Raw genomic sequence first — 19,573 nt, 5'->3', positions numbered from 1 at the left:
TACATACACGTACACAGAGCCTCTCTTAGTTTTCTTCTTCCTGCCAATCCCTTTCCCCCTTTCCCATCTTGCCAAGCCAGCAAAATAAGAAAATGAGGTGTAAATCGAACCCTTAAAAAAAAATTCCTCCTTTGAAAATAACAAAGCCTCAGCTTTTTAGCCCTCACCAACTAAATTATGCAGTGTTTACTTGTGTCACCTCATCTTGATTTATTTTTGTGGGTTGAGCCTCTAAAAATAAACAAAGAAAAGGTTTATTTGTTACAATCCAAAGGAGAACCTGAACAAGGAAATAGAGAACAAAAGGAAAGGTGAACCTAAAGATTGCACAACTAATTAAGGGAGCACAATACAAATCTGGACATGCCCACATGTATTTTTCCATTTAGCAACAAGCCTCAGGACAGTGGCCCGTTCATTTTTTTCCTCAAAGGTTTGCAGGCCCCAGCTCAGTGGTCCATCTGGAGTAAGGGCCTGCCCTCTAGCGGTGCCCGCGGAAATGTGCAGGTACATGTGCCCAACGTGGGGCCGAGGCTGCCCAGGGATGTGCGCTTGAAAAACTAATATTAGGGATCCCTGGGTGGCTCAGCGGTTTGGCACCTGCCTTTGGCCCAGGGCGCGGTCCTGGAGTCCCGGGATCGAGTCCCACGTCAGGCTCCTGGCATGGAGCCTGCTCCTTCCTCCTGTGTCTCTGCCTCTCTCTCTCTCTATGTCTATCATAAATAAATAAATAAATAAATCTTAAAAAAAAAAAGAAAAACTTAATATTAGAAGGAATGCTTCTGCTGCTTTCCAGTAAATACAGCAGGTGGAGACACACACTGGAAAACTGGGACACGTCAGCCTCGTTTCCATTTGGCTGTTAGAAGACTGCTGGGCATCCAGAATTAGTGAAATGAGTTGGACCATAATTTATTTGTGATGCTTCCTATGTCCTGCTCGTTTTTAATTCTTGAAAACTGTTAAGATCGGGAGATTTTAAGTAAATGCTATTTTTTAAAAAGATTTTATTTATTTATTCATGAGAGACACACACACACACAGAGAGAGAGAGAGAGAAAGAGAGAGGCAGAGACACAGGCAGAGGGAGAAGCAGGCTCCATGCAGGGAGCCCGACGTGGGACTCGACCCCTGGTCTCCAGGATCATGCCCTGGGCCAAAGACACCGCTGTGCCACCCAGGGATCCCAGTAAATGCCATTTTTAAATCCACTGCCCTCCTCCCCCACTGAACACACACCATTTGTTCATATTAAATACTTACTTAGTGCAGAAATATGGGGTGAAGTGGTGGGGAAGGTTCATGAGCCACAGATCCGCTCCTTTAAATTCACCCTTTGATTGGGAGAGAAGATATATTTGGATGTAATTATAATACATGGCCATGATACAAACAGAGAAAAACTATATTATATATATTGATTATATAATTATGCATTGATTTATTATATAATCAGATAGCTTGTATCAATACATATTAACATACCTTAATAATTAGGTAATTATGTATTTTATAATTACAGTATTTTATTATATGAATATAATTAACTTAAATATAACATGTAAATGTATATTATACACATAAACACAGAGGAACTGGGTGCCAAGCCCTGTGTTAGGCGTGTCCACATTTCAATTTAATATTCAATCCCAACTATATCTTTTAACAGAAGAGAAAAGGGAGGTTTGGAAAGATTCAATAATTGGCCCTACTTTACAGAGCTATGAAATGGCAAAATCGGAACCTGAATTCAGATTTTCTGAGTCCATCTGATTCCATCTGGTTCCATCTGCATCTCACTTAATGTCACCAGACTTTTACTGAGGGTCTACTACGTACCAGGTGCTGTGCTATGGGTTCCAGGTGCAAAGCTGGGAGATCGCTGTCACTGGCCTCGGGTTTATGGTTTTGTAGGGGACTGGGCATGTGGAAAAACATTTGGTTACATTACGATATATGCAATAATGGAAGTGTGCACAGATTACCTTCTGAGCAGAGCAGCAAAGGCTGTTCATTGTTCATGACTTGTGCTTCCTGTCATGCAATCCAGTTACCTGGCCAAGCCTGAACCAACCGGAAGCCTGCAACTTGGTCAAAAGCAGCCATCTTCAGGCTCACCAGGGACTCTGGGGAAGCCTGATATCATCATTCTGCCCAACAGCCGACACGACTTACTCACCCAACCGATGATCTGTCATTGACAGTTTCCATCATGAGAAGCCCAGAGAACTACAGCGCCAGAGTAAGATGAGGGAGAAGTATATGTGGGGGTAACAGGTGAACTAATTGGTCAGAAGCCAGCAACCGAGAGCTCTAGAGTGAGAGAGAAGCTGAACTAAGAGGAGGGCATCATCATAGGAAGAAGGAGCCTGAGCCCCCTTCTGTCAGGGGAAGCCTGTTTTTATGTTGGTTCCTTAACAGTGTTCAAGGGACTCTGGGCAGCTGGGCCAATGCCAGTGCTTCTTGCTGTCTCCCGTGTCCTTATGTCACCCAAAGTGTCTGAGCTCAGCTGCCACTGTGACCCTGCAACACAGACTCTAGTTCCCGCAGTTCTGATGTGGCCAGTGAGCGCTTGAGGCGGTGTGGCTGGAAGGGTGGACTCAGCAGAGGCCTCACCAGGAGGTGACGCCCAAACAGAGTTTTGAGGTGCAAATAGGAGTTTGCCAGAAAGACAGAGGTGTGGAGGGTGCTCCAAAAGTCCAGTATTCCTTCCAGTACTGAACACCACTGGTGGCAAAGCTTTAATTTCTTGATTCTCCTTCCAGGGTAGTGACTAGAAATGCTCTCTTGCAGGAACCCTGGCTTCGAGAGAGGGCAGCGGTAGTGGGAACTTTTCTCTCTCCTGGAGGCTCTGAGTCTTGAAGCCTGGCAGTTGTGTCCATGAACTCTGTCTCTCTCTCTCTCTCTCTCAAATAAATAAATAAATCTTTAAAAAAAAGACAAGGCATTAAAACTGGAAGCCCAGGGAGTGGGGACTATGTGAAAACACTGGCATTTTCTTCTCAACTGGAATATCTGTACTTTTAGGAGAATGAAGTACTGAGCCAAGAGACAATGTGAAACTAGAGGATAGACACAGTGAACCTCCTTGAGGTGTCATTATTACAGACAACTTGGGAGGAAAAAAGTTTGCAACTTTTACAACCTTTACATTTTTGTCATATACGAGTCCGTGTAAGCCTGCTTTCCCACATTGGCTTAAATTTCTTTATTTTGCACTAACTTGCCTTCAACCTATGATCCAGCATGGAACTGTACTCAGAGATGCAGATTTTCCATGCAGTGGTAATTACAATGTTATTTTCTTTTCTATCTCTCTCTCTCTTAAATAAATAAATAAATCTTAAAAAAACAAAAACAAAAACAAAAACGACAAGGCATTAAAGCTGGAAGCCCAGGGGGTGGGGACTATCTGGTATGAAGTGGTAGGCAAAATTTGTACCTATTGCAGAGACAAAGCACAAGACTTTTGCGATGTTTCTGTCCAAACTATGGCCTTCAGACCAACTGGATTTATTTTGCTCTGACCTGAAGAGAATGTCATGGAAAAGTTGGAGAAACACATTTTTAGGCTCCTGCCTCACCTTCCTAAACTGTCCACATTGTTTAAATTCTACCCATTAAAAATTCATGTAGCTTGATTTTTTTAATATTGTGGTGAAAAAACACAAAATTTGCCATCTTCATCATTTTTAATTGTACAGTTAGTCTTAAGTAGTCTTTGCAGTACAATAGAGCTCTAGAACTTTTCCCTGTGCAAAACTGAAACTCCATACCCATTAAACAAGTCCCTACTTCTCCCTCTGCCCAGCCCCTGGCAAACAGCATTCTATTTGTTTCTATGACTTTGCCTACTTTCCATCCCTCATATTAGTGGAATTATACAGTAATTTGTCCTTAGCAACAAGCTAAGGTCATTCACTAAGTACATGACATTTAGATTTAGGACTAGGTGTTAGAACCCTAAAAGGAGATCCTAGATCTCCTCAAAAATCATAAAGCATTAGAGGGCACCTGGGTGGCTCAGTCAGTTGAGTGTCCACATCTTGGTTTTGACTCAGGTCATGATCTGAAATCCAGCCCCATGTAAGGCTCCATGCCCAATGAGGAGTTGGCCTGAGATTCTCTCTGCCTCTCCCTCTGCTCCTCCCGACTCTCTCTCTCTCTCTCTCTCTCTCACACACACACACTCTCTCTCTCTCTCTCTCTCAAATAAATAAATAATTAAATAAATAAATAAATAAATAAATCTTTAAAAAAACGACAAGGCATTAAAACTGGAAGCTCAGGGAGTGGGGAACTACGTGAAAAATCCCACAGAGGATATTTTCTTCTCACAGTTGTTTTGGCCCTCAGGACTTTTTTCTTAAATGAATATAAACGTCTTCATCAGAATTATTCCAACATTTTTGAGAATATCATCAAGAAATTATTTTCTGGAAACAGTCCTTTTGAGTTAATTTAATTCTTCGATCAATTTTCTTTTTTCTTTTTTTTTACTGTGATGTAACATACTTTTCAGTATTTTTATTTCACTGAAATAGTTTGGATTTAATTCAATGATCACATTTTGTATTTGTATTAAATTTTCCCAACCTTGGCTTCAGCAATTTTGAATTTTATTTTCTGGTCATTTTCTACCAACTCTAATTTTCCTGGTCAGGTTTTAGAGGTATAAATTTTGACAAGAAGAATGTGATTTTTTTTTTTTAGTCAATTTAAGAAGTCAATACCAAGTTTTGTTCTGTGCAGTTTTTGCCTTTGTCAGTTTTATTGTGTGTTATTTCCCCCAAATGCGATTTTACCTGGGTCAATTTTTGTAGTTTTGAGAATAACTGAAACAATGAGATTCTTTAGTTCACTTTTCGTCATTATTAAATTTAACATATATCGCTTTGGCTCTTCTGAGTTTAAATCTGTGTTGATTATTTCACAATATCTCTTTTTTTTTTTTTTTTTTCTGGTGACCAGGTCAAAATGTACTTGAAGTCAAAATACTGAGGTTGCAATGTCTGGTTTTTCTCTAAAATTTTTCTGATTAAAAGATTACAAAATGGAGTATCAACACCCCTTTATGGAGGCATGGGTTTCGTGGCTCAATCATGGTCTAGAAGGGAACACTTCGAGTATTGGCCCTTGCTCTGTCACGTAGCACCCTGTGTGTACAGGCTAACAGCCCTCATCTAAAAGTGAAGTGACTTAAATACATGATTTCTGAATGTCCTTGCAATTCTGGTAGTCTGTGACTTACAATCCTACCCAGAGAGGTGATCCTATGTGGCCATTACTTTGCCCCTTGATCCCTGCCACCCTCCCTCCCCTATCAGCCAGTGCCTCCGACAACCTGCTGGCCTGGGCACCCTCAGACCTTGGCAAGAGCCTCTCATTTAGCCCACACACATCCGATTTTGTTCCTACTCAGTCTTGACTCTTGACCTCCTCCAGAGCTGTACCATTCTTAGGTTTTCTGAGCTCAATCCATGCTCTTTCTGATTGAGCACCTGCCAATGTGGGCACAGAGCATTCTTCTCTAACCCCGACCTCCATGTGCCTGGAAGCTACGAGGTCTTAAGTGGCCACACTGAGTCTTGTCTTTCTCTGTCCCTACTCTGTCAATCTTACTCCTACCACTTCTCTTTTACTGTCAGGCATGGAACAGAGTTGTGGGGCTATATGGATATGGTTTAGGGTAGACCATCCTTGGGGTAGGGGAAGTAGGATGGGGTTCAAGGCCTCTTCCTAGGAGGAAGAGGATAGCCCACAACAGCTAGGGACTCTTCTATCAGGATCCCAGCAGGAAAATGAAGGACCACTCTTGTGACTATTCACAAAGGTTAGCCAAGGGACTACTTACAAAGGTGTGGATGGTATGTAAGGAATCCATAAAGGACAGGGCAGTACCAAGGGATTCAGTTCCAACTCCTGAGCTCAAAAAGACATGGGAAAGGTCAGTTACTGGCCTGCAAGGAGAGAATCACACAGAGACGACCATAAGGCCCTCCTGCAGAGAAGGAGCCAGAGGCAGGAACTCCTCACCTCCTCTTTCTCCCTCCTTCTTGTAGGGAATTCCTAGTTGGCAGAACCGGGCTGGAGTCAGGGGGTAAGGGAGTCCTTTGATGAAACCCCTATGGGTCAGTGTTCCCAGGCAGAGACTACAGTGAAAAGGGTGGAGAGCGACAATGGCACACGCCGCTCCTCTTGCCCAGACACATATGTCCCAGTGAAATTGGCATCCAGAAAAGGAACATCCAGAGAAGACTTAAAGGAAAGGGGGGGGGGGGCAGCAAACCTGTTTCACCCTGATGCAGAATGAATCAAACACGTGAGCTTTGTTAATTCCAGTTTATGTCACTGCTGACAGCACCTCTCTCCCTGACATCCACTTTCCGAGACACGGCTCTGGTCCTGTAGTCAACGGAAGCTTGGGCTGGATTGATGAGCTCACTTTGTTGGTCCCTGAGAAGATGAGAGGAGACAGCCCAGTGGAGGCTTTCAGGAGGGCGGGATGGAAGCCTTTGGACGTCTGTGTGGGTGAAGGGGATCTAAGAACAGAGGAAAGCAGGGAGGAGAGAGAGTTGAAGGGGGTGCCAATGGCTCGCCTGGCCAAGGGGCAGACCTGGGCTTACACAGAGGGCAGGACAGTGGGATCAGGGTGTACGGAGCACTCTCATGTGTTTTATTTACATAAGAGAATGCCACCTGTATTGCCTGAGGTGCAAGGTAGAGACAGAGATGCTGCTGGGACTGTGGTGGGGGGCAGTGGGCAAGCTCTCTCTCTCTCTTCAGAATCCTGTAGCGCAGTTTTGCCACTGAACACCACATTTCCAGTGTAAACACCATTGCAAATGGGCAGTTTTCACCTTAGCTCAACTGGGAGAGAGAGGGAGGGAAGAGCAAGAGAGCAAAGAGGAGGACAGAGAGATACTGATTGCAACCCACTTGTCCATAGATGGGTTGGCTCTGGCACTCATCTCTGATTCAGCCAGGATTGTTGTTTGCGGGGGGGGGGGGGGGGGGGGGGTTGGGTGGGGAGGGGTGCCCCACAGGCAGCAGGAGCAGAGTAGGCTGTGGACTGAGCAGTGGCTTAGAAACATATCTATTACAATCACGCTTTGCTTCTTGTCAGTGACACAATATGTATTTAACATATTCTCCTGGGAATCTTAAAATTCAATATAATATAAGCCAGTGGCAAGTAATCTTTCTTTCATTAGGCACCTGGGGCGGCCCCTGAAGAGAGAGGAGTAGATTGGTCAGCAGAGGGAATAGAGAACAGAAAGCCCTGGGAAGGACATGATCTTACCTCAGTTACTTCCAGACGGGGCAGCCTCCTTGATCAGCATCACGGGTTCCAAGAATTCACCAGAAGGAAGAAAAAGGGAGGTGGAAGGAAAAAGAGAATGGACAGGAAAGAAATATAACTGAAAAAAGTAAGCTCCTTCTAGGAAGAATTCTATTGTCAAGCTATTCCCTGAGGGTACAAGTCCTTGGAGAAGGATGAAGTGCATTCCCCCTTCCTATTGTTATTTTTTCCTTATCCCTATGAAAAAAAAAATCTGTTAATTTCATATGAAAAACAAAATATATTTCTTTTTCTTGAGTACTCCATAATTGTATAGAAATGTGTATCATTTCCTCTCCATAATTTTGAGAATATTTTTGAAGGCAGTGACATATTCTGACTCTTTAAGAACAAAACAATTCAATTTAGAAATCATTGAATGACAGCAATCAAAGTACTCAAGTGATGCAGTTCGCTTCAGCACTTGTTCAAAATGTCATTAGGAAACCGACATATAGCGGGTTGTTATGGCAACTAGAATAGCAGAGTTTATAACATCACTGTAATTAATGTTACCCAAACGTTATTAATCTTTCAACATCACTCACATCCTCTGAAGGAACAGCAGTTCCGGTCCTCTTAGGATTTTTCAATAGCGCTATCTTTGCAGCTTTCTTCACATTTTATTTTATTTTCAAATAGATCTTACTCTGACTTTGCTTTAGTTAAATTAGTTATTGTTTCTATTCCTTTACTCATTCTATTTTGACTGCTATTTTTTGATAAAACTTGCAATAAGATGGAAAAAGACGAATCACGGCTACAAACCAGAGCAAAGTCTAAAGATGAAAAGATATACACATTTAAATGCGGAGAACCTGAGAAAAATATTAAAATATTTTGCATATAGATATTTAATTTTAACTCACATTTGTGTAGCACTTCATAATTTTTAAAGCAGCTTCCATATATTATGTAACAGAACAACGCTAAAAGAACAAGTGATATTTTTTGGGTGCTCACTGTGTGACAGTTAAATGTGATCTGTATACATGAATGTTTTGAATTTCATAACAAACAAAGCAAGGTAAATGAGGTTTAAAAATACGCCTTCACAACTTGACAGCAAGAACCAAGGAACTCAATTAAAAAATGGACAGACTTGAAAAAACATTTCCCCAAGGATGGTACACAGAAATCAAAAAATATATGAAAAGATGCTCAACATCACTAATTATTAGAGATATGCAAACCAAAACTACAAGACATCCCCCTACATCCATATAGTAAACAGGATGTTCACTATAAAACCAAAAAATAACAAGTGGTGGGAGAATGTGGAGAAATAGGGACCCTTGTGTACTGAGGTGAAACTATAAAATGTTGCAGCCACTTATGGAAAAGAGTATGGTGGTTGCTGGAAAAAATTATGTCCCAGCATATAATCCAGCAATCCCACTTCTAAGGTACATATCTGAAACAATTGAAAGCAAGAGTTTTGAAGAGATATTTGCACATTCATGTTCAGCAGCATTATCCACAAGAGCCAAGAGGTGGAAGCAACCCAAATATCCACAGACAGATGAGTAGATAAACAAACTGGTATATACATATGATGGAAGATTATTCTGCTTTAGAAAGGAAATCCTGCCACATGCTAAAACATGAATGAACCTAGAAGACATTGTGCTAAGTGAAATAAGCCAGACCCCAAGAGACAACAAATACTATATGATTCCAGTATGTGAGGAATTTAAAGCACCAAATTCATGGGAACAGAAAGGAGAATGATGGTTAAAAGGAGCTGGGAAGAGGGGGAAATAGGGAGTTTTTTTTTAATGGCTGTAGGGTTCAGTTTTCCAAGATGAAAAAGTTCTGGAGATCTGCACAATAATATGAATATTCTCAGCACTACTGAATTGTACATTTAAAAATGGTTAAGATGGCAAATTCTACATTATGTGAGGCTTTCCCCCCTACAATTAAAAAAAAAAAAGCCTCCAAATTGACACTCCTTCCTTTAAAAGGTGAAGCTAAGTCATTTCCCCTTGGATATAGATTAGATTTAGTAATTTGCATCTAGTGACTTATATAGAAGAAATGACAAGGTATGACTTCTAAGACTAGGTCTAAAGGGACATTACTATTTCTGCCTTATTCTCTCTCTCTTTTTTATTTTTTTAAATTTTTATTTATTTATGATAGTCACACAGGGAGAGAGAGAGAGGCAGAGACATAGGCAGAGGGAGAAGCAGGCTCCATGCACCGGGAGCCTGATGTGGGATTCGATCCCGGGTCTCCAGGATCACGCCCTGGGCCAAAGGCAGGTGCCAAACCGCTGTGCCACCCAGGGATTCCATCTCTCTCTTTTTTAAAGAGGGAAGTGGGTCCTTTAGCTCTAGTCGAGCCTTTACATGACTGTCACCCTGGCTGATATCTTGAATGCAAATTCACAAGATACCCTGAGCTTGAAAACCCCCCAGGTGAGCTGACTCAGAGAAACTGACATAGTAAATGTTTATACTGTGGTTAAACCATTAAATTTTGGGGTAATTTATTACACAGCAGTAAATAACTACTCCAATACATATTTTCCATTAATCTGAAGCAATGAAGATTTCTAGTGTGGTGATAGGAGGGATCCTCACCCTTTTTGTGTCAATTTGTGATTCTGCCAATGTGTCTGGAGTCTCTTCTGAAAGGAGCTCCGGGTCAGAATCGGAGGAATGCCTCATGTGAATTATCCGCAAAGCCCGGCCTTACGAACGGTATCCAGGAACTGGCTGTCCTGTAACCCGAAGGCTGCTGGATTTCTTTCAGTTCCTTTATTTTCTCTCTCTGCGGTATCAAGAAATAGGAATGCCCATGAGGTATTCTCATTGAAAGTTCAATCACATGTGAACCAGCGAGTTTAGATATCAGAGGTCATACCTCCATCTCATACTATATTCAAAGAAAGTTTTTATTCTTTGTGGAAAGAAAGTGAAAGGGCAAAATAGCAATACATCTGAGAAACATCCAAAAGGCCAAGAAGAAAGGAAAACTCAACATCATCTTGAGGTGAAAAAATGGGGGTTCATCCAGAAGTGTCGTTTGGGAAGGGTTTCTCCCCTGTTGGACTACAATACATTCTATCCTTTCCTCTTTAGTGTAGGAATCAAGCTATAAATTTGTGGAGCATGAGATTAGGAGGCAAAATCACTAATACTCTGGCTGCCTGAAGGTTGTATTGCTTCTTAGGAGTTGGAAAGGCCTACAGATATCATCTTCTCTTGTTTTAAAACGAGTTTTCTTTAAGTGAATGAAATTGCTGTACTGCCCTTATTTATGAACTCTTTGGGTAGGAAAAAGAAGCTTTCCCAGATTTCAAATTTTAATGCAGGGCCCAGTATTAAAAAAATCAAATGAATAAAGATAAAATAATACAAAATAAAGACTTACCTTGCTTAAAAAAAAAAAAAAAGAAAAGGAAATAGAAGCTCTCAGAATTCTAGTTTTATTTACCCAGTTCACATAGCAAGAATGCGGGAGACAAAAGCTACAAACCTAGGTTGTTTTGCTTCTGAAATCTACCCTCACTTTCTACAACACGAGGGAATTACTACCTTCATTCTAGGGATGAGGAAGCTGATTTTGGGAGAGCTTTAGTAACTTGCCCGTGGTTTTCCTGCTGGTTGGTACCAGAACTCAGATCATAAGTCTTAGTCCAATACACTTTTGCATGACTTATTATCGCTTTTCTGTTTAGATAATGTATTTTGTAAAGCTCTGGAGATATAAATATGAATAAGGTAATCAAGTAGAAAATATCCCCGCAGTGAGGAAACATGTTAGGTACATAAATTAGAATCGGTTTCTTAGATTTCTAGTTGAGGATTTCAAATTTTAAATGAGATGGTGGTGTAAAAACTTTTTCTACTAAGTCATTAAACTGTTGAGAAAATAACTATTTGTAGGAGCGGAAACACACCATAATGTCTCTCTCTCTTTTTTTTTTTTTTACCATGATATGTTCCTGGTGATTATGGACCAGCAGCTCTGGCCAGTCCATGTGGCCTCTTTGCCCTACAACCACCCTATAACCAATACCGGTTGTAAATTAAACATTGTCACATCGCTCGAGTGGGCATCAGTATTCTGCAGCAAGGCATCCGAGGTGACCGCAGAGGACACTGAGTGGCAAACAGGAGGTTTCCACTCTAGGCCCTTGGCAGCAAACTGCAAAAGAGACCTTCATTCATGAAGTATTCTTGTTAGAAATATTTCCCCTCATCCTTCTGAAACCTTTGGATGTAACTCACAGCTCATAAGAAACCCAGGGCACAGGGCGTGTGTGGGTGGCTCAGTGGGCTAAGCATCTGCCTTGGGCTCAGGTCATGATCCGGGGTCCTGGGGTGGAGCCCCACATAGGGGTCCCTGTGGGGGAGCCCCTCAGCCAGCAGAAAGTCTGTGTCGCCCTCTGCCCCTCACCCTGCTCATGCTCTCTCTCACACTCGTGCTCTCTCAAATACATAAATAAATAAATATTCAGGGGACAGAAACCAAATTAAACAACACCAGAGAGAAATAATAAAGTGTGACTCAATCTATAAAACAACTGACTCAATTTCTTCTAAAGATCAATGTCATTAAAATAAAAAGGCCGGGAGGGAAAAAAAAAAAAAAGGCTGGGGAGGACTGCTCTAAACTGAGAGAAACTAAAAGGACACACTAGCCCTTGATTGGACCTTGGAAAACAACAACAACAACAACAACAACAACAACAACAACAACTCCAAAGATATACAAGATGCCTTCGGGACAAATAGAGAAATTTAGATATGCTCGGCAATTAGTCTTGGAGAATTATTATTAATTTTATTATGTGTGTGCCAATTATCAATTTATTGCCTTAGCTCCAAATCACCCTTCAGTAATCACTCTGCAATACTGGATGGACTCTTTGAGCATTTTTCTGTACAGTAAGCATGATGTTAAATTTGTCAATAGAGGATACAGGAAAGCCATTGCTGGAGGGAGGGGGCTTCTCTTCCTGGTCTCAGAATGGTGCATTTTGCTTTTGCTCCACTTCTCCAATTGCTAAGTGTTGGATGTGTGTCTGTGGACATCTCTTGGCGACCCTGCACAGCAGTCCAGACCCTGTCACCATCCTGATGTATTTTCCCACTAAGGACACTGTGTGCTCCAGATCTCATGCCTGCCGACGCATCCAGCTTTCAGGGTGCACCTGCTCTCCAGCCTGGGCTCTTGGAGCCCTGGAGGTGGCTTCTTGCTTGCCTGGCGACTATGGACCAGCTCTGGCCTGGAAAATCCCAGAGGCTTCTCCTCATCCTTTGCTGTAAGCACACCTTCACAGTGAGGTCTGAGCCCTGCCATGTTTAAACCTCTTTTCTGAGCTAGTCCTTCCTTCCAGCCAAGAGGTGGTTGACATGTATTGCAACTACAAACCCTGGTGGATATACTTGTTTCTCTCTTTTTTGGTGTCACTTCCTTCAAAATGTCATCATCTGAGGTCACTCCCTTTTATACTTCACCAGTGCAAGAGGAGGGTTATGTCCCTGGTACTTGGGGACCACTGGTCTGGTCCCTTCACAATTTCACAGCAGCGACGTACACTGAAGCTCATCGCTGCTGTTGGTTGGCCTTTGTATCCAGCCCCCTGCTTTTATTCCCTAAGACTGCTATATTCCCACTGGCGACCCACCATGCTTTGCTTGGCTTCAGCGGCCTTCGTTGGGAAATGCTTCTGAGCAAACCAAGAAGGCATTGAGGTGGGAGGGACAGGTCTGGAGCTTGCTCTGAAATGTCACATTTAGCTACAAGCTAATACTCCTCATTAGCATTAGTGTTAAAACTGGACCACCAGAGCTAGAGCTAGAGAAAAGACGGTGTGAAGGGGATTTGGAAACCTGACCAGTAAGAAAAGGATGGATGGGTCGGCACTTAGCAGTGCACTCATGATCGAAGTCTGAGAGATGTGAGAGGAGGCGCAACATCCCCACCGTAAAGGCGAAATAGGCTCCTTCTATTGACTTAACAATAAAGATCAATAACATTTGTTATTTTGTTACCTTCTGAAATTTTTGGCAATAAAGTCCCTTAGAAACCCTCAAGTGAAACTGCAAGCTTGTTCAAGGGCAGAGGCCAGGGAAAGACACTTTAAGAACATACTACCTTGCAGCCAAGGAGAGTGAGGTTGGTAGAAAAGCGGGTGGAGGGGGCACAGAGCCCGGTGGAGAGCCCCAGGCCTGGCCTCCTGTTTGCAAGCAAGGCCTGTGGCGCACAACGGACGGGGGCTTTGCCATCATAATTTCGTCTGTCCCTCCAGCCAACCACAGGTTCCCTCCACGGGCCTTCCCTTGTTCGGATCTGGTCCGGGGGCAGGGACTCAAACTCACAGCTGCCTCTCTTCTCCCCAACCCAATGTCCCCGGCCTCCGAATCTTCCACAGACATCTTCCTTACCTTCTGCAGACTCACTCTACATTTCCTGAGCCCTTTCTTTACCTTGATAATGACTTTGAGTCTCTTTATTCCTCTCTTTTTCCTCCCTTTTATTATGCTTCTTTGGCATTTACACGCGTGCTTCACCTACCAAATCTTGTCTGGAAAGTTCACCGTTTCGGAGCTACTTTAAATCTGCAGATTTTTATCTGCTTGTCACCCACACTGAACTTCATCGGTGAATTATTCCTACCGTCTCCTCTCAGTAAATATTGCTGCACCAATGGTCACTGACAGAACAGACACGAAAACATAATAACTCGGTCCATTTTATCTGTTCGGCTCTTCTCTTTCAGACCTTGCCCGTGTATATACTTAACATACACATGTGGCATTTTGAACTTACTTTTATTTTTATTTATTTTTATTTATTTATTTATTTATTTATTTATTTATTTATTTATTTATTTATTTTTATGATAGTCACAGAGAGAGAGAGAGAGAGAGAGGCAGAGACACAGGCAGAGGGAGAAGCAGGCTCCATGCTCCGGGAGCCCGACGTGTGATTCGATCCCGGGTCTCCAGGATCGCGCCCTGGGCCAAAGACAGGTGCTAAACCGCTGCGCCACCCAGGGATCCCTGAACTTACTTTTAAAGATTTTTTTTTTTTAATAAAAATGGGATATTATGTGCATTGCTCTTTTTTTCCCTTAAGAATATCTCCTGGGCATCTTTCCATGTCATTATGTCTACATTGCTTCATTCTTTCTTGAACAGCTGCGTAGTACTTCACTGTGTGTATGATTGTACTTCATTTTCCCAATTTCATATTTAGGTCGCTTCTCGTTTTTTGCTATTTCAAACACTGCTGCAATAAATAATCTGGTACATATATCTTTTGTGCACCTGTGTTTTTCTGCAGCATAATTTCCCAGTGGTGGAATTGCCAGTTTAATTGATCTGTGCCTTTTGAATGCTAGGAGACACTGCTCAATTGCTCTCCAGAAAAAGTTATCTCAGTTTACGCTGTTACCAAATATGAATGGGAGGGTTCTGCTCTAAATGAATGTGAGTCTTACCTGGGCTCTCAAGGCACCTGGGGGTTCTGCTATTCATTTTTCACTGGTTCTGTATTTCATTGCCTACACAACACTGCCAGGCCCCTTATATTTCTGAGACCCTTAATTTAATCCTGCCATTCTAATCTCAGGAATTGACCTCACCTTCTCTTCTGCAGTCTTGAGTGTGACTGCCATTCATTCTCTGGCTTGTTGCCTCATGATCCTGAGGTTGCTGCTGGAGCTCCGCAACTACATCTGCATTAGGAAAAAGGCGGGGGGCAGGAGGGAGACGGTGCTATTGGCATCCATCTCTTTTATCAGGAAGGAAAGCCTTCTCAGAAGGCTCCAGAAGATTTCCCCTTACTTCTTCTTAGCCATAACTGGCTCTCATGGCCATTTCTACAGCAAAAGGAAATTGGGATATTTACTATCTGGCTAAATAGAACAAAACTGTCACAAATATGTGCACCAATCTTGATTTATTGCTTGAGCCTAGACATGCCACGGCCCAGAATAAAATGAAGGTTCTGTTAGTATGGAAGAAGGGGAGAATGGCTATTGAGTTGTAATCCACAGTATTTGCCAACAATATATATTTGCTCAATACATATTTGTTGAATGCAGAGCATAAGAATAGGTCAGCAACCTGTCACCGCACTGAACTGAATCTAAATCCCTGATTTATCACTTAGTTATTCAAAGTCACAGTTTAGTTCTAAGTTACAAATGTTAAATATCTGCATGCAGAACTGTATTTGTGGCCTGATGGGGGCCACAGAGTACACATCCCAGGGTTGAGTGACATTTTGTTCTCATTTGAATTCAAATCAATTTTGTCATCTCTGAGGGGCAGATGTTATGCGTCAAACAAGTGACAGATTGCAGCTTTAATTTAAACAGCAAGATTTGGTTTATAATATATTTATATTTATTGGAGAAAAAAATCCAATGATGTCACTCAAGTGTTTCTTGAACTAAAGTAAAAGATTTTTTTTGTGTTTGTTTTGTTTTTAAATGATAAAGGAAGCAGAGGACAGCTGGATACTCACAGGTCTCATGAAAGAATGGAGATGATAGTGGTCCGCACTGCTCATTTGGATTTAGAACAGCATCACTAGTGATGGTGACGGGACTAAGGTAGGCAGTAGTGAAGACAGGAAATTCATGGTGGTAAGAGGGTGAGGTTGTGGATAGGGGTTATGCTCATCTATCCCTTCTAGAAGGTTATGCACTATGTTAATATAGTACATAGAAAAAACAACAAAAAAGTTTATTTATTTATTTATTACTTTTTTATTTTTTAACAAACATTTTTTTAAAAAAAGGATTCAAAGTGCTTGTTCACTTTTTTTTTTCTTTTTTCTTTTTTTTTTTTTTTTTGTTTGTTCACTTTGAACAGGAATCTTTTTGTTAGCTGACTTTGTAACTGTATTTGTGATGACTTGGCTGCCACCCTCTTCAGCCCCAGTTTATAAAGCTAGATTTCAAGACACCTCAGTGGCTCAGTTGGTTAAGTGTCTGCCTTTGTCTCAGGTCATGATCCCAGGGTCCTGGGATGGAGCTCCGTGGTGGGTTCCCTGCACATCAAGGAGCCTACTTCACCCTCTGTCCTTCCCTACCACTTGTGCTCACTCTCTCTCTGTCCGAAATAAAGAAATAAAATCTTTTAAAAAATGATGCTAGATTTCTGTTTTAGATGCTGTAGGGACCAAGGGCAAGCCGCCCCAAGATGGACCGCTCTGGCATGAAGATGATTTTGAGTTAAAAAGCAATCACAACCCAGCAGACTCAGGAAAAACTCTTTACCACCTGACCAACTGCCTCAAAAGTATGCAGACAGAGGACCTGCTCCAGGAAGAGAGCTAACACCACAAATGATATGAACTAGATATGGTGGACAGGGAAGAAAAACCAGTGAATTTTACCTTTTTAAAAATCACTATAAGAGAACTCACAAACCCAAAACAGGACTCAGCGGCCCAAGTAAACGAGTGGAGTGGATGAGGTGGACACTGCCATGGTTAACTGACAGCGATTCTAAATTTTTGCTATCAGAAATACTTCTGATGAATAGTTTTGTAACTCAAGTTATTTTTCCCATTTTAGGAGATGTCCTTAGGACAGATCTCAAGAAGTATACTTAGAACATTAAAAAAAAAAGCAGAATTATTTAAGAAACTTTTAACATACATTGCCAGATTTGTGTACCCAAAAGGGACCATGGCAGCCCGGGGATGTGCCCATAGTCCTCCAATCACAGAGGGCAGAGGAGAGCACTGCATCCATGCCCACGGCTCCACGGGCTACTCCTAGCCAATGAGCTGGCGTCATGGAGATGTTAAAGCAGGCCTGTTTCTGGAAGACACTGGCCTCCTCTGAGGGTGCCACTGGAAGGAGGACCTCCCAAGACCTTGCTGACCCTTCCTGTAGGCAGCCAGGCAGTCCAGGTGTTCACACCAGTCAGCCTTCCTTCCCTTTGTCTGAAGTCAGAAGGCCACATGCTCTGGTTGCTCCCAACCTTCCTTGCTCTCTCTCTGCTTTGCCTCACAGGACATGCCCACAAGAAGATTCCTGTACGCTTCACCCAGGCCTGCTGTGTGCTTCTCTTAAGACCCATATACACACAGTTATATTTGTTTCCATTTATTTCCGCAAGTAATCTACATGAGTTTTTGTGGCTTTTTTCTCCGCATTTGACAGCTTTTAAATTTTTGCTACTTTGAAATATGAAGAGGCGCGTCTTCCTTTAATTTGCATTTTTACTCTTTAAAAGATCTATTTCTTAAGGGTTTATTTATTTATTTTAGAGACAGAGAGTGGGGGGAGGGGCAGAGGGAGAATCTCCAGCAGACGCCCCAACTTGGGGCTCCATCTCACCACCCTGAGATCATGACCCGAGCTGAAACCAAGAGTTGGGCGCTCCATCAAATGAGCCACCGAGGCATCCCTAAAAACTTATTTTAGAGAGGAAGGAAGGGAGTCAGGGAGGGAGGGAAGGAGAGAGAGAGAGAGAGAGAGAGAGAGAGAGAGAGAGAGCACATGAGAGGTACAGGGAGAGGGAGAGAGAGAGAATCTCAAGCAGACTCCCCACTGAGTGCAGAGCCCTACGCAGGGCTTGATCTCAGGACCCTGAGATCATAACCTGAGCAGAAATCAAGAGTGGATTCTTAACTGACTGAGCCAACAGGACATTCCCAATTTGCATCTTTAAATAGTGAAATTTTACATTTTTGGCACATGCTTTCTAGCCATTTGGATACTCTTACCTGTAAATGTTCCTTGAGGAGTCCATGGAAACATAGCAGTCACTTTGAAACAGTCACCTTTGAAGGGTGTGTGATCTCCCTTGGTTTTCCTATACTAGGGTTGCCAGCACTCAGCAGATTTTAACAGGAAGGTTCCATCAGCTGCTACCCTTGCAGAGGTCTGACACATGACTGCAGTGTGAGCTCCAGGCCGGGGACAGGAAGACAGCCCAGACGGTTCCTCTTGCAAAATATGAAGAGCTAATCCTGTGTTGCAGCACAGGGTCCCACACAGCCTCCCCTGTGGGAAGGAGAAGAGACTAACATTTATAGAGCAACCTGCTGTGTGCCAGGTACTTCCTTTCTCTCATTTAACCTTACATAGTAGGTATCATTTTCAATATGCTACAGATGAAGAAAATGATGTTCAGAGAATTGCCCAAGTTACACTTAAAGGCAAACTTTAAGTTACACTTAAACTTCACCTAAGTGAAGTTGCCCACTTTCTTTCACTACATCAAACTCCTGAGGCTCCTTTGACCTCAAACGTTTTACATCTTTCATGTGGTTTTTCTAAACTTTGTGTTATGTTGCACAGCTTTTGCTTACCTAGACTGTAAGTTCGCATCCTCAATATATAGTAATGAATTGATGCTGATGATGACTTAGGCTGATTTTCTGGAATTTGAGTTAGCTGAAGAATCACCCATAGCTCCCCCTTAAAAGTGGACAGCCATAGTTAAAAGTGGAGATGTGTAGCACTCATGTATCAACCCTTACAAGGGATATCTTCTGAAATGAGATTAAAAAAACAACCAAAAAATCCTGCCTCCAAAAAATCACCAACCAGTGAGAAGGAAAGCAGAAACACAACCCAAATCCTTAGACAAATAGGACTATTTAAAAAAAATAAAATATGACACTATTCAACTCTCAAACCAAAGGATTTCAAGGGTTCTCATTCTCCCGCTCATGCCCCCTTGGTATCATATGATGAGTTAATAAGGAGAAAATATTATTGCATTCTCAGCTTTCACATCCCTAATAAAGCCTATATTTCAAAGCTGTTATGGAACTTCACACAGAATCCAGGTTTAAAGACAAATTAAATACATAAAAAACTAAGGGAGACAGCAAAGTTTAGTTACCTGAGAAACAGCTACTAAATGAATCTCTTCAGTTAGGAACACAAGATAAAAATGAAAAAACTCACTATGCTTTTGCTTTCAATTTTACTTTAGGCCTTATTCAATAACCCTTTTGGCAAGAAATGTACATGTATAATTTAAAGCCATCCTGATCAGAATGTGTTATAATAACTTGACTATGTAAAAAATTTGTCTTTTTTGCTACTGTCATGGAGCTCATCTTTCTGCCAGCTTCAGTAGAGTGGTTTAGGTTAGAGGGCAGTGTTATCTTATTCTATCTTGAATACAGGTAATCAAAGTTGCGGATGGTAGAGACTACAGGTGACAAGCATCCTGAAGACTTATGCTGCCTGGCTACGCCCCTCTGGTACACGGGCGTCTTGGGTGAGCAACA

The 19,573-nt window shown here is 42.1% G+C and overlaps 1 long non-coding RNA gene across 18 annotated transcripts in view; it reads right to left on the bottom strand.

Moving 5' to 3' along the window:
- LOC144314152 (uncharacterized) overlaps positions 1 to 19,573 on the bottom strand; it is a 240,698-nt gene that overhangs the window by 12,494 nt on the left and 208,631 nt on the right. For 11 of the 18 annotated variants that reach the window (XR_013379926.1, XR_013379912.1, XR_013379897.1 and 8 more), the window contains 5 exons: positions 18,053 to 18,332; positions 9,931 to 10,120; positions 7,304 to 7,331; positions 6,290 to 6,456; positions 1,264 to 1,334 (listed from right to left, as the gene is read on the bottom strand). This is a non-coding gene — a long non-coding RNA (uncharacterized LOC144314152). Of the gene's footprint in view, positions 1 to 1,263; positions 1,335 to 6,289; positions 6,543 to 7,303; positions 7,332 to 9,930; positions 10,121 to 18,052; positions 18,333 to 18,640; positions 18,750 to 19,573 lie in introns of all 18 variants that reach the window. The other 7 variants (XR_013379898.1, XR_013379900.1, XR_013379905.1 and 4 more) reach the window with 5 other exon arrangements.

Source organism: Canis aureus, chromosome 5 (genome assembly GCF_053574225.1).
Source record: "Canis aureus isolate CA01 chromosome 5, VMU_Caureus_v.1.0, whole genome shotgun sequence".
In the NCBI taxonomy this organism is placed as follows: Eukaryota; Metazoa; Chordata; class Mammalia; order Carnivora; family Canidae; genus Canis; species Canis aureus.
This window is presented reverse-complemented; position numbering and strand designations above follow the sequence as displayed.